At 37.6% G+C, this 13028-nt stretch overlaps 1 protein-coding gene and 1 long non-coding RNA gene across 8 annotated transcripts in view; both read left to right on the top strand.

Annotated features, from left to right (window-relative positions):
- Positions 1-13028, top strand: part of nav1a (neuron navigator 1a) — a 148037-nt gene that overhangs the window by 93573 nt on the left and 41436 nt on the right. The gene's annotated exons all lie outside the window — the stretch shown is intronic.
- On the top strand, positions 5296-7765 carry LOC309480733. Its single transcript, XR_014199768.1, has 2 exons — positions 5296-6873; positions 6905-7765. It is a non-coding gene; the product is annotated as an uncharacterized lncRNA (long non-coding RNA).

The raw sequence follows: 13028 nt of genomic DNA, 5'->3' as shown, positions 1-13028 counted from the left end.
CCTGTGAATGATATGATATTAAAATTCAAAGATTGTTTTAAAGCTACACCTCATACACACTTTTAAATATGGACATTTATGTTGGTTTAAATGTCTATGTATTCTTCATGTCCTGGACCCTTATTTGCACAGCTTAAAGGAAACTGTATATAAAATCAAAAGTACCTTATAATAAGAGATCTGTACAACATGATGATTTGATTTATTGTGAATAAAATTACCTTAAACCAAAAATGGCATGAAGGCATTTTACTTGCTCGATCAATATCAATATCCATGAAACTGACTGTTATTTTGGGAACTAGTAGAGGACTGAATCATACCTGATATGATTATGTAATATTATTGTGCTACATTTTAGTAGTTCAGATTATAATCACACATTATTAGTATGCACTTGTCACATTTCATGTTTGATATTGCGTATTATATTGTGTTGAATAGACATGAAAACTGTGAAGCCATGCGGTGGAGGGTCATACGAATCACAACTATACACTGAACACTATGAAAGGCGGGAACAAGAAACGACAAGTCATTTTAAATTCAGTTTATTCAGTCAAATCAGTTGCTGTCAAATCCATTCCATTCAGTTAATTTCAGTTTACTGAGTCACATCAATTGATTCAGTCATGCATTTGATTAAGTGAAATTTTGTTAATTCAGTCATATTAAACTCATTTGATTCAGTCCTATTACTAAATGCCATTTTTTGACTTGAATAAAATCAGGCCATTTAAATCAATATACAGAGAAATCTCTAAAGAGCTGAAGGATGCTTCATACAGTAATGGTATCTGGCATTAGCGGTTGGATGATTGAGTCAGTCTGAGTGAGAGACTCACAGCTGGCTGCGCTAAGGAGAGAAAGACAAGAGAAGGGAAGGGGTGGACATTTGGGGGTGTTTCCTTTCCTCTCCTCCCTCTATCTCTCTCACTCTCTCTCTCTCTCAGTGTGAGCCAGGAGCTCTGCGCAGAGAGCCGCTTCTCATTCAAACCTCCACAGAAAGCTAGCGCGGGATGTTATACTGTATGTAGTAGGCTATGTGAGCCGGAACAAAAGCGGAGTGAGACATAATGAGCGGGCGGGTTCTCAACGGGAAAATGCTGCAGCTTCAGGGTCAGAGAGCAGGACGGACAACACACTATCATCTCTCAAGGTAACGCGGACGTGTGCTGGACTACCTCTGAATCTCAACGCGATTTCTTTATTGTTTCAATACGCGAGAGTTCAGCTGTGTCAGTGTGGATCTATTGACCAACTGATTTAAAGATCAATGTAGCCTATAGGGTATAAATTCGGCCCAAAGAAACATTATTGTCAAAATAATTTTGTATCAATTAAATTTAATGTGTAGCCCAATTTGTTGCCTAATCGCTCTCGCGGGAGACAGTAATTAATTGATTTTTTTAAACCTCTCGTTTAATTTCTCACGGATACGCGCATGGGTGTGAGAGACATTCCTGTCTTTGTGTCCGTGAGTTGTGTTAAAGTGTGCAATGTGAATAGTTGCGTGTCACCGCTGGTTTGTGAGTGTATCAGGCGGAGGCGTTGAATGTGAATGAATGGAGGTGTGTATCGGTGCAATGCGGAGGGGGGACAGACGGATATCTCGCGTCAGGAGGAAGTATTCTCCTATTGTGTGATGACTGTTTGTGGATTGCCTGAAGCGGAGGTTATTCAAACTGTAGAGGACGTCCACTGTGCTTTTTTTCTTTACATACAGTGTCTTGCTATAGTGTGCTGCATTCCTCACTGACCTACATAAGAGGATGCGAGTGGGGTGCTGCTGTGAGCCGGTGCTCCACATTTAGGCTACACTAACTCTATGGTGGCTGCGTCTCAAAACGTGAGCTGCCTATCTAGACAGAATTTTGTGGCGTTATAGATGTGTTCTAACGCCCTTTGGGAATTCATATTCAAAAGGGGGCGTGTCTGCTGTCATATAACTAGTAGTGCATGTTTTTCATAGATTTACAGAGATAAAGGCTGTATATGACACGTTGTTTCACATGTTTCTTCAGTGAATATTTCCAAGGGTGGGCTTTATTTCTAAAAGTTTATTTCTGTATAGTCACATACTTCAAAGTCTTGACTACAAAAAAACTGTTGAACACTGTAACTGCTAAAAGAAGATCTGTAAAAAAGATACAGTTCTTGTCCCATAGTGGGGTGTCTTGCTTCAGCATGGGGGTAAGTTGTCACAATGGAACCTGCTGTTAAAAAGCCTATTGTAGACTTAAATATAAACTATAAACTATAAAAAATAAAAATACAAAATATAAACAGAAAAATAATTATATATCACAACAGGCAACATACCAAAATGTCAAACCATTAACTTGATGATTAACATAAATATACATATACATATTTTTGAAGGGCTTATTCAAAGCTATATATATATATATATATATATATATATATATATATATATATATATATATATATATATATATATTGTTGTATATAATATTTTCTCAGTGTTAAAATAACTATAATATTATTTACATTTATTTTTACATATTTAATTGTAAAATATATCATTTTATTTAAAAAAAAAATTAATTGGAATTGAATAATATTAAACAATTTGAAAACAGAGCTCTTTTTCTCAGACTTCTGTTAGTCAACCAATTCAATTTCTGATCATCTTAAAAAAATCACAATAGCAATTAAATGTCCTGGCCAATATATTTGGTTTATCATTATTAATTACCTTAATTTTGTTCTTGCTGCTCAGTCTAACACATCAATCCACAAGAAACTGCCACAACTGAAAAAAACAAAACAAAAAACACTAAATAAACATGACATTTTGACCCCATGTCCGCCCCTTCAGTCAGGATACAGCTATCACTTGTGTTAGCTGCAGTGCTCTTACGCTGCTTCACGTGCTATTGGAAATGTCCTGTTTCCCACTCCTGAAGTTGTGATTATGAGTTTGTCCCATTCAAGTGCTTTGTCGTCAGAAATAACAGAAATCATGAAGGACACCAAGTTTATTCTTGCCTATATATTGGGAAAATCTTGTTGAAGCCTAAAATGATATTTAGCATCCCATTCATTGACAAACAGTTTGTGGCCCGCCCATCTCAGGAACTTGGGTATCAAAATTATCCCCAAGCTTCCCAGTGGTAAATAAGACAAATCCAATTTTCTAGGAAACTCATATTTACGATAATCAGATAGCATGTGAAGGCAGCATTAACTAACTTAAAATCGGACCTCTCCCCATGAAGCTAACAGACGGTGCCCCCTCTTTCCCCGCTGCCCTTATTGATTTTGACCTTGAAATGCACAGCCCTGTTTTTGCTTTTTCTGGATGTCTGACCCCTTAAATCGACCCCTTATGTAAAGTCATTAGGAACAAAGAGATCAAGCCGTCACTGCTCTGAGCGTTTAGCCATTAATGCAGTGCATAAGTTTTCTTTGTGTCTTTGACAAAGACCAGTTTCTCAACTGGTCGGCCTTATCAATTATATCATGAGTGAGTCTCTCCAAAGTTGGCAGGTTCAACCTCTTTATCTGTTTGTTTAAGTTGCTGGGCAGTTTAAAATCAAACAATGGAACTGCCAGAAGGTGATATATGGTCAGGCAGCTGGCAGAGAGTGTCATTTTTACAGGAATGAGAGGAATTATTGTTTCTGTTATGACTAGTTATTTTTGTGCTATGCAAAGCACCAGTCTGTTATGCGATGTAGCTAAGGTTTGCTTGGTCTGGACTTGTCAGTGTTGCCTGAGAAGTCAAACCAAACCTGTTTGACACAAACTGGCTTTGTGGGTGTTGGATATGAGTCACTTAAGGTGTGTTCACACTTGTAGTTCGGTTCACTTGGTTCATTTGGTCCGGACCAAAAAAAACAACAACATTTAGTCCTGGTCCGCTTAGCATTCACCTTGGCTGAACCTAAAGGCATAGGGGTACACGGGAACAACCTGATTGGTTGGCTTTTCTGATGCATATTTCACAACAGAACTTACAACATCCAAAACAATGCTGTGTTCTGGAACAAATGCGCTTTTTGTGTGTGCGTAACCTACATATGATGGTATTTTGACCAGCTGAGAACTCGTGAAGAGCTTATAAATGTGTAAAGGAGTGAAAACAGTGTCAGGAATCCCTCCATCACACACACAAACACAGATCTGCTTCGATGAGACGCGGTTCTGATGCCTGTACCGAACTGTGATGAGCAACATCACGACTATGACGAGAATTTGTTTTGTTTCGTCTACATGTCTGGTCCGTGTTGCAATAATTTTTTTATTCGAACCGCACCAGTCCGCTTGTTTGGTGCGCACCAGAGTTCAGATAGCGTTCACACTTATTCAAATGAACCGCACTAACAGAGCAATCGCACCAGGGTTCATTTTAATCGAACCACACATGCCAAGTGTGAACACACCCTTAAACCTGCTTAAATCAGGTCCTATTCTTGAGCAGTTGAGTTTTACTGCCGTCATGGATGAGCTTCCTGCAGTGAACTGTTTGTAGCTACAGGGGGTGGGAAAGGATGTTCTACTCCATTAAAGCAAATAAGGTTACTACAAAGCTTTTGTCCTGTCTGCTATTGATGCAGACAACATGCTGGTCTGATCATCTCCAACATCAGGTTGAGAACAGCAGCCACAATATCCTGTTTTCAGGGGAATATTTGCTCTGAAAGTGTTTTGCTAAATGATGGGACCATTTATGGTGCATCATGAAAACTTCCATTTGGACACCATTTGGAAATCATTTGATTTGATATCCATTGATTTCGATTTTTTTACATGGTAAAAAAAAAAAATGCATCAATGCATTTTTTCACCCGTGGTAACTACATACCATGTGTTGAGATGGAAGTCTAAATGTAGTCCAAGGCATGTTGAGATGGCATCTGATAACTACATATTTGTTAGTTTGTCACCAAGTAGATTACTGTAGTTTAGCTGTAAAAGGATAATGAGTAGTTTTTAAAGGTACTTATCATGATATCACACAGTAAATGGGGTTTAATTCATACGTGTGTGTTTTAATTTACACACTACCGCCACACTATCAATAAAATAGTGTAAAGTATGTCCAATAATAATAAAATATCTATTTTGAATAATATTATTACAATATAAAATAAATGTTTTCAAATGTAATTTGTTCATGTGATCAAAGCTGAATTTTCAGCATTATTAAGTGAGTCTTCAGTGTCACAAGATCCTAGAAATCATTCTAATATGATGATTTGATAATCAAGGAACAAAAAGAGTTATTATAAATCTTGAATGCTGAATAATATTTTTTGTGGATTTTTTTCATGATGCTTTGAGGAATAGAAAGTTAAAAAGAACAGCTTTTATTTAAAATATAAACCTTTTTATAATTGTCTTTACTGTCACTTTTGATGAATTTAAAGCATCCTTTCTAAAAAAAACTAAAACAAAAAAAAAACACTTGATTGGTAGTATTATTATGTTTTTGCCAGTCCAATTAGTCTGTTGATATTTGGCCATTTTGAGATGATCAAGATTATCTTATCCATTAAAGTGATTTTTTTAGGGGTAAATTTTTTTTTAAATTCCATTTAATTTCAGCTATTTTATGTAAGTCTCATTTTGCCATTGTATTATGTTTATATCTGCATTACTTCAGCGCTCTGCTCTTATAAACCCCTACTGGTTGGCGAGTTTTAATGGAAATATCAAACTAACAAGTATTGATTGACAAAGCTCCATTATGCTGGTCAAGAATGTGTCATTTCCATGCATTTGGCATTGAAGCATGAGGAACTTGGCAAATCACAAGATTCTAATAACTTCTGCAAAACATTCAAATCGTTGTTATTTAAATAAGCCAGCAGAGTATTTCGACCGTCGCAGGTCATAATTCTTGTTAACCTCAGCAGCACTGGATCCTCATGTCTCTGCGGATTCGGACTCTAAGGATTCGTTTTTTGAGTCCATGCCTGCGTATTGTTATGGTGAAGTGCGTGCAGTTGGTCTTCAGCAGCTGGAAGGAGAAGGAGAAGGAGGAGGAAGAGGCCACGCTGGGTTTAACAGTGGCCACAGCTGCTATGAGTTAGGCCCGCGCTTCATTCACTCTACCTCTCTGTCCTCCCCTTTGCCTGTCCCCCTCTTTCAAACCAAAACATTTCCCTCAGCATCCTGGATTCAAACGGGAGTATGTCCGTTAAATCAACCGACAACACTGGAGGGCAGCCATGAGAAACTCGAACTCCAAGAACATGTGAAATACTTGTGATGGAGCTCATTGGTTAAGATGTCCTTCAGGTTGTGATACTGTTCTGAAACTGAAGCTGGAATAAAATGACCTTTCTAACCTTCCCTTCTCAGTTTTTACCATTGGATTTTTGGGGATGTCACATTTGCCAATGGTAAAGAGGACCTATTATGCTTTTTTACATGTTCAACTTTCTGTGTAATGTCGTTTTTTTGAGCATGAAAAAGGTCTACAAAGTTACAAAGTCACTCAAAACAGAGTTATTCTCTATATCAATGACACTGTTTCTAAACTCCCTGAAACGCCTAGTCTTGACCGGTAAGGGACGTGACATTTCCCAAACACGTTCGAAGCAGTTGACCAATCACAACACTCTGGTCCAGCCGACCAATCAGAGCACATTGAGCTTTCAGAAGCAGATGTTTCATGGAGCCAGGAACTAAACAGAGCGTTACTGACAGACTGGGAAGAGAGGTGCTGCAACAATGGAGAATATGGGGAAAATAATGGGGTTTTGTTTTTGTAACATTCAAGCATGAAAACCTATTCTAGTAGAGCCCAGAAACAAAATCAAGCAGAATCAAATCCTCTTTAAAATATTGGGCATCATTTTGCCCCCCCCTGCAAACTCATATTGATCGACCTCTAATATAGTATATTTGAATCACATCTTTAGATCCTTAGCAAAAGAGAAATCATGATAATAATAAAGAGAGCATTTTTGTGTCAGGATGCTCAAATCTAAGGATTGGCCTTGATTCTCAAGTAATTATACAGTGGGAAAGACGTCCACACGAATAGCTTAGTTTTGTTCATAAGGCCCAGATTAAGCCTTGTCCAAAACCGCCAGGGATTTTCAATAGAGAATCCCCTCTGAGCAGTTTCATTAAGCTTAATCTGTGCCTGGGAAAATGGCCACTAAAATCCCAATCAGCAATTAATTATAGACCAAAACAAGTCTTAATCTTGGTAGCCCTAAAGAGTTATATATATATATTCTCTCCTCACATTTAAACACTTTTTTATGTTATGGACAGAAAATGATTACAGGTGGGATCGCGCTTCAGAACAGCATTAATGAATTATTCACAGACCATAAATCTGGATTGAGTCTCCAGTGTTCTGCTTGCTCAATATTTTTTACTTTCCCTGGCTTTCTGCTCTGTAGAAATTGTTGCTTAATACCTTCGAGTCTGGTTCACATGATTTGGGTTCGCAGACATCAACTTTACAGAGTTCAAGAGACTGTGAGCAATGGAACGGACAGTCTTTAGAGGCCTACAGGAAATCCAATGAGAAGATGTGGGCCAAAATGTCCAGCTTACTCATGTTTGTGTTACCAAGCTCAGCGTCATGCTGGTGAATGTTCTGTATTATGCAGATTATGTTACATGGATGAAGTTAGTCAAAAATAATACCTTTTAAGGATGAGGATGAGTAAGGATGGTCAACTAGTCATCCAACAACCAACAGCAGTTAGTGAAATGAGTAAGACTGGAGTAATGATGCTGGAAAATCAGCTTTGATCAAAGGAATAAATTACATTTTTAAAAATTAATTAAAATAGAAAAAATTATTAAATTCTAATAATATTTCAAAATAATATTGTATTTTCTATCTAATAAATGCAGCCTTGGTGACATAGACAGAAAAAAAAAATGGTATACCAACCCTAAACTTTGGAACAGCAGTAATTCTTTAAAGGGGACGAATGCAATATGGATTTATGTCATCAAAACAATCTCAAAGACAAGATAGTTAGCATTGTATCCGCAGAGAGATTATCTGTAGTTTATTAACCCCCCTCCCCCTCTTTCAGCGGGTTCAAGCACCTCTCAAAACTTACACACATCTGCCATAATCTGGACAGATGGAATATAGTGTCATTATTGGGAAGTTGCTCTAACTTGATATATAATCCTCGCTAATCCCTTTTGTACAGGCTTATTTGCTTTGCTAGGCTTGCGAAACCAGGCCTGTTATTTTATCTTGTTGTTTTCCATTTTAATACATGCAATGGAACTAATGTCAGGGAGGAAATACATTTCTGTTTTCACATGAAAAGCTGGCCGATCAGATAAATGACTGAGTGCTATTCTCCCGGTGAGAATAGCACTCAGCGTAACACTGTTGGGCCATGGACAGCTTTTGGCAGACAGAGACCCTCTGTGACCTGTCTCCATATGTTTACCGTACAGTAGAACATGGAGAAGGTGTCCGTGTCAGTTAAAGGTCGTCTGACGATCCATCAATTTAACTGTCAAACCCATTTTGAAGATGATGCATTTGCAGAAACGTTGTCAAAACTGAATTATAATGCATGCATCTTTCATAAGCATCATGCATTTGATAAGCTGTCTTGGTCTTGCGTTGTCAGGCCAATCTGTTCTCCAAAGCTTAGCTGGTTAGGTGGTCCTGCACCCCGTATTGTGGGCCATCTGTGCCACCAGTCGCAGCCATTTCTCCGCCCACTCTTCACACACACATACAACTTACCTGTTACAGTAGAGACAAATGATGACCAGAACGATTCAATTCAAGATCACCGTAATGAGGGATGAATAAGTGGGTTATTGTACAGGTAGATTATGAACAAAGACACAGGTGGCTTGAAATGAGGGAGGAAAAAGCATACAGACAGACAGACATTATTGTTTTGGTAGTTGACATGTACTTCATCTTCAACACATACATATCAATTGCCTACATGTTCTGCATAAATCACTCAGTCATTTATTTGGTTTCGCAAGCCTAGCAAAGCAAATAATTTTAATATTTATTTTATATTACTATTTTGTTAGCAAATCTTAATTTAAGGTTAACATTGATGGGCATATTACTTTATAATATTTTTAATCTTATGTTTTTGCCTTTACTAGTCCAGTTTAATCAGGTCTAGGATTTGACAAGTTGATTTTTAAAAAGTACTAATATTCTAATTAATGGCTGTCAAATAATATCAAAATATCAAAATCAAATAGTATTTGTAAAATAATTATTACATTTATGTGTGAAATATTTTAAAATGGAATATAGCATCACCCCAGGACATCAACTTTCAATAAAAAAAAATGTTTCATGCCAACTACCCTTTTGTTTATTAACCATATCAAAGTTTTGCAAATAGTGTACTTCTATACTATACACTATCTACTGTACAGATTGCTATCTTAAAAAAAAAATAATAATCTTGATGTGCAGCCAAGTCTACAGTACACCTGAGCCAAGTTTGGCAGTATATGTTGGCTTTAACCATGCCTTTGTTCTCGCCTGAGGAGACAACTGTAACATTGCTTCAACAATGGTGCATTTCATGCAACAGCGATCATTTTCAAATCTACTTGAACACATTTTCATGTGTGGTGAGAATGACTTGTGTCTTATGTTTACATGGTAGGTTTAAGTGTTGGACACGCGTGTCGTTTTCGCTCTTAGCCGTCACTCCCTCTGGGTTCTGTGTGACCAGTTGCCGTTGATGAAAGAGGATCTGCCACCTGTCATTTGGCATTCCAGTATTTTGCTGGGCAAATTGGGATGGGCAAAGCACAAATTATGCAGAACATGTAGGCAATTGATATATGCTTCTGTATGTGTTGAAGATAAAGGCCATATGCTTCTGGTGACATATTCAGTTACTGGCTAGTGGAACCCTTATATGTTTAAATATGTGTGTATATTCAGCCTTTTAGTAATATCTTGAAGTAGACTTATTTATACTGAAATGGAAAAAGTGCACAATGCACATTTATGTTGACAAATTATATTGAATATATATTTGATACACCACCTGGACCTAAGTCATGTTACTGTTTATGTGTCATTTCTATTATTTTTAAACTAAATCTATAACTTTTGGGGGATTTAAATTGTGTAATTTGAAAATAGTTGAGGACCCAAGATATACACCTGAGGAACACCACATAAAAAACACCAAGTATAGACTGTTCATTGTTGTCCATTTGTGTTGTCCATGTGTACTTTTTGTGTTTGATGTAAGTGTGGACAGATGCCATGAGAAAACTCATTCTTACTACCCCTAAACCCCCAAATTGCAGTTGGATAGCACTTGGATACCTTCTTTAGAAACACACTAATGCTGTTATCTGCTTGCCTTGCATCCATGCAATTAAAGTTAATGTTTGGTTTAAGGTGGAGGGGAATGGGTAGGAGGACGCTTTATCTTCAAATCACTCTCGTTTTTTTTCCGTTTTTTTTTTCTAGCTGGCGGGGCTCGGGCTCTCTGCAATTACGTTGAGCAGCTTGACACAATGTTATGTGTTTTTGAGAGCCCTGTTCTGGGAAGGAGGACAGATGAGGCAGCCTGCTTCTGGAAGAGAAGACAGCTAGAGGGAGTGTGCTTCAGTTGAGAGCTCTAGACAGCTCTAGCGATTACTCTGCGTCTATTTAACTGTCTTTTTATTTAGCTTTGAGGACAGTTGCACTTGCACATTTCTTTCTCTTTTTTTTACGGACAGTATTCAGTTTGTTTTGTTTTCTAAAAATGTGTACTGGATGTGGAAGTTTATGTTGATTCACTCTATATCACTATATCTCACTACTAAATAAAAATTCACCTAGGCATATTTTCACAAAGGAAACAAAAGCCTGAATAATCTTACACCTTTTTCTGTTTCACATTATGGAAGTAAATAGTTTGTGAACGCAGTTTCGTGTTGACTTTTAAAGCTGAATAGGAATCCTGTGCTTCCATTAGCCTTTTTATAATCCTTTAATCTGAGGTTACAGTATTTTGTGTTATCAGTGCTGTTTAAGCCACTTCTGCTTCTCATTAGCTTTTTTTCACACGAACTAAAGCCCTATGAGGTCCATCTGGTTTTAAAAAAAAAAACTAAATTCACACCCAATGACACTATGAACAGGGGCTGGTCAGGGGAGCGCAGCATCTCCAATAGGTCGCTGTGCTTATCTACATTTTCCCCTTCCACAGAACAACATCAAACAAACAGTTTTAGTCTGGGTTTATCGAAAACCGCATGGTGTCTTTGGCATGCCTTTGAAGAGAGCCCTGTGACTGTGGGATGCTGTAGGTAAATCCGAGGTTTTCAAGGTCTCCTCGCCCTCCTTTTCCACATCACCTGCGGCAGAAATTCTGCAGGGAGGCTCTTTAAAGTGACACTTTCGTAAAATAAATCTAGATCACACAGATGAGATGTTCCCTGTGATTCAACTCATACATCATAGCTGTCGAGTTGACAGGTTTGAAGAAAGATTGTAGTGTTTTAAGTTGCACATATGGCACCCTTGCAGTGCATCAAAGCAAAAAATATTCCCAGCTGTAGAGGTAAACACGACATCCAGTTCAACCATCATGACACACTGCTGTCATCTCAGGTGTGGAGATGAGTATTTTGAGGGTAAACACAGAGCTTGTCGCTTGAGGTGTTTCAAACGGCCCTGAAACCTGAACCCTGATCATTATCGCTCATAAAGAGAGCATCAGTGTTTCACCTCAGGGCTGGCCATCTCACACAGAACAGCTCAACGTGCTTAGATATCTTATAATGACAGACTTCTCAGAATGTGCCGCTACTTAATCCAGTCTTTAGGTGTCACTGGGACATCTGAGGAATTTAAAGCACCTGGAAAATGAAGACTGGACGTGGAAATGGAGGGAAAGTGTGGAAACTGTATTGTGTTTTGTGGATGAGGTTCAAAGGCCATTATGACGTATCAAAGCCACTGAAGAATTGTCTGGAATAATTTGACTTTTTTTGTGTAACTTCAGGTTTCAAAGGTTATTTTAGTGTTAGTTTTTATATTTTTGTTTTGTTTTATGTTTTTGTGTTTTATTTGCTAAGCTTGGTTTTTGTTTTGTGTTTTGCTTTGCTTTTTGCTTTTCTCGTTTCTCTTTTTTTTTTTTTTTTTGCTTTGCTTGGTTTTTGTTTTGTGTTTTTTGTTTTTTCTCTTTTTTTTGCTTTGCTTGTTTTTGCTTTGCTTTACTTTTTTTCTTTCTTTCAGTTATTTTTTTCATGTTTTGCTTTACAGATTTTAAGAGATGTAATATTAATAGAAAATATTTTTCTGTCCGAGTCTTATTTTCAAAAGCATGCAATACTGTCGTCGTGTTAGACATTAAACAACATTAAACACTTTGATGGGGCCCATATGTCTTTCTATTAAATTCAAAACATGCAAGGGAAACCAGCAGTGAATTAGTTTCCAAAGGAACATTGCAAAATGAAGAAATGTCATCCCTAAGTCAGCTGTTTCAGACAGACTCACAAAGATGAGAAGCCCCTGTGATTGTGTTTCTTGTTCTTATATAAAGACAACAGTTGCATGACAAACATTTTATCTTCTAGGAGCCTTTCAGGTTCCTTTGTGACACAACAAGCTTATCAATTGTTGCTTCTGACTGGAAGGGCTTCAGCTGTCTTTTTTTAGCATATTTGCTCAGTGATGTGAGGATGGCCTTATCACTTTCTCAGGGTTTATCAGAACCTGTGTGACAAGATGCGGTCTTATCTCAAAGGCACCTTCCATTCTGGAGCATTTGCTTCCTGATACACCAGGATCAGACAAAACCAGATATCCTTGTGAATGTTTGATGAGATTCTGAAATGTATTTAAAGTATGAAAAACATCCAACGTGTTAAGTTACTCTGAAAGGAGCAGGATCATATGTAGGAATGTGGATCATCTCCTACTCTGTGCTCATAGCAAGTGGTGCCACTGACGATGTGCACATACACATCATTTTCAGATCATGGCTTTTATTCGCAAAATAGGTATCAGTGTGCCCCATATATACTGGAATATACCTTTATGCCTAGCAATCATCATATAT

This window comes from Leuciscus leuciscus, assembly GCF_965113295.1.
Source record: "Leuciscus leuciscus genome assembly, chromosome: 18".
In the NCBI taxonomy this organism is placed as follows: Eukaryota; Metazoa; Chordata; class Actinopteri; order Cypriniformes; family Leuciscidae; genus Leuciscus; species Leuciscus leuciscus.
Note: the sequence above shows the minus strand (reverse complement) of the source record. Positions and strands in the feature narration are given on the sequence as shown.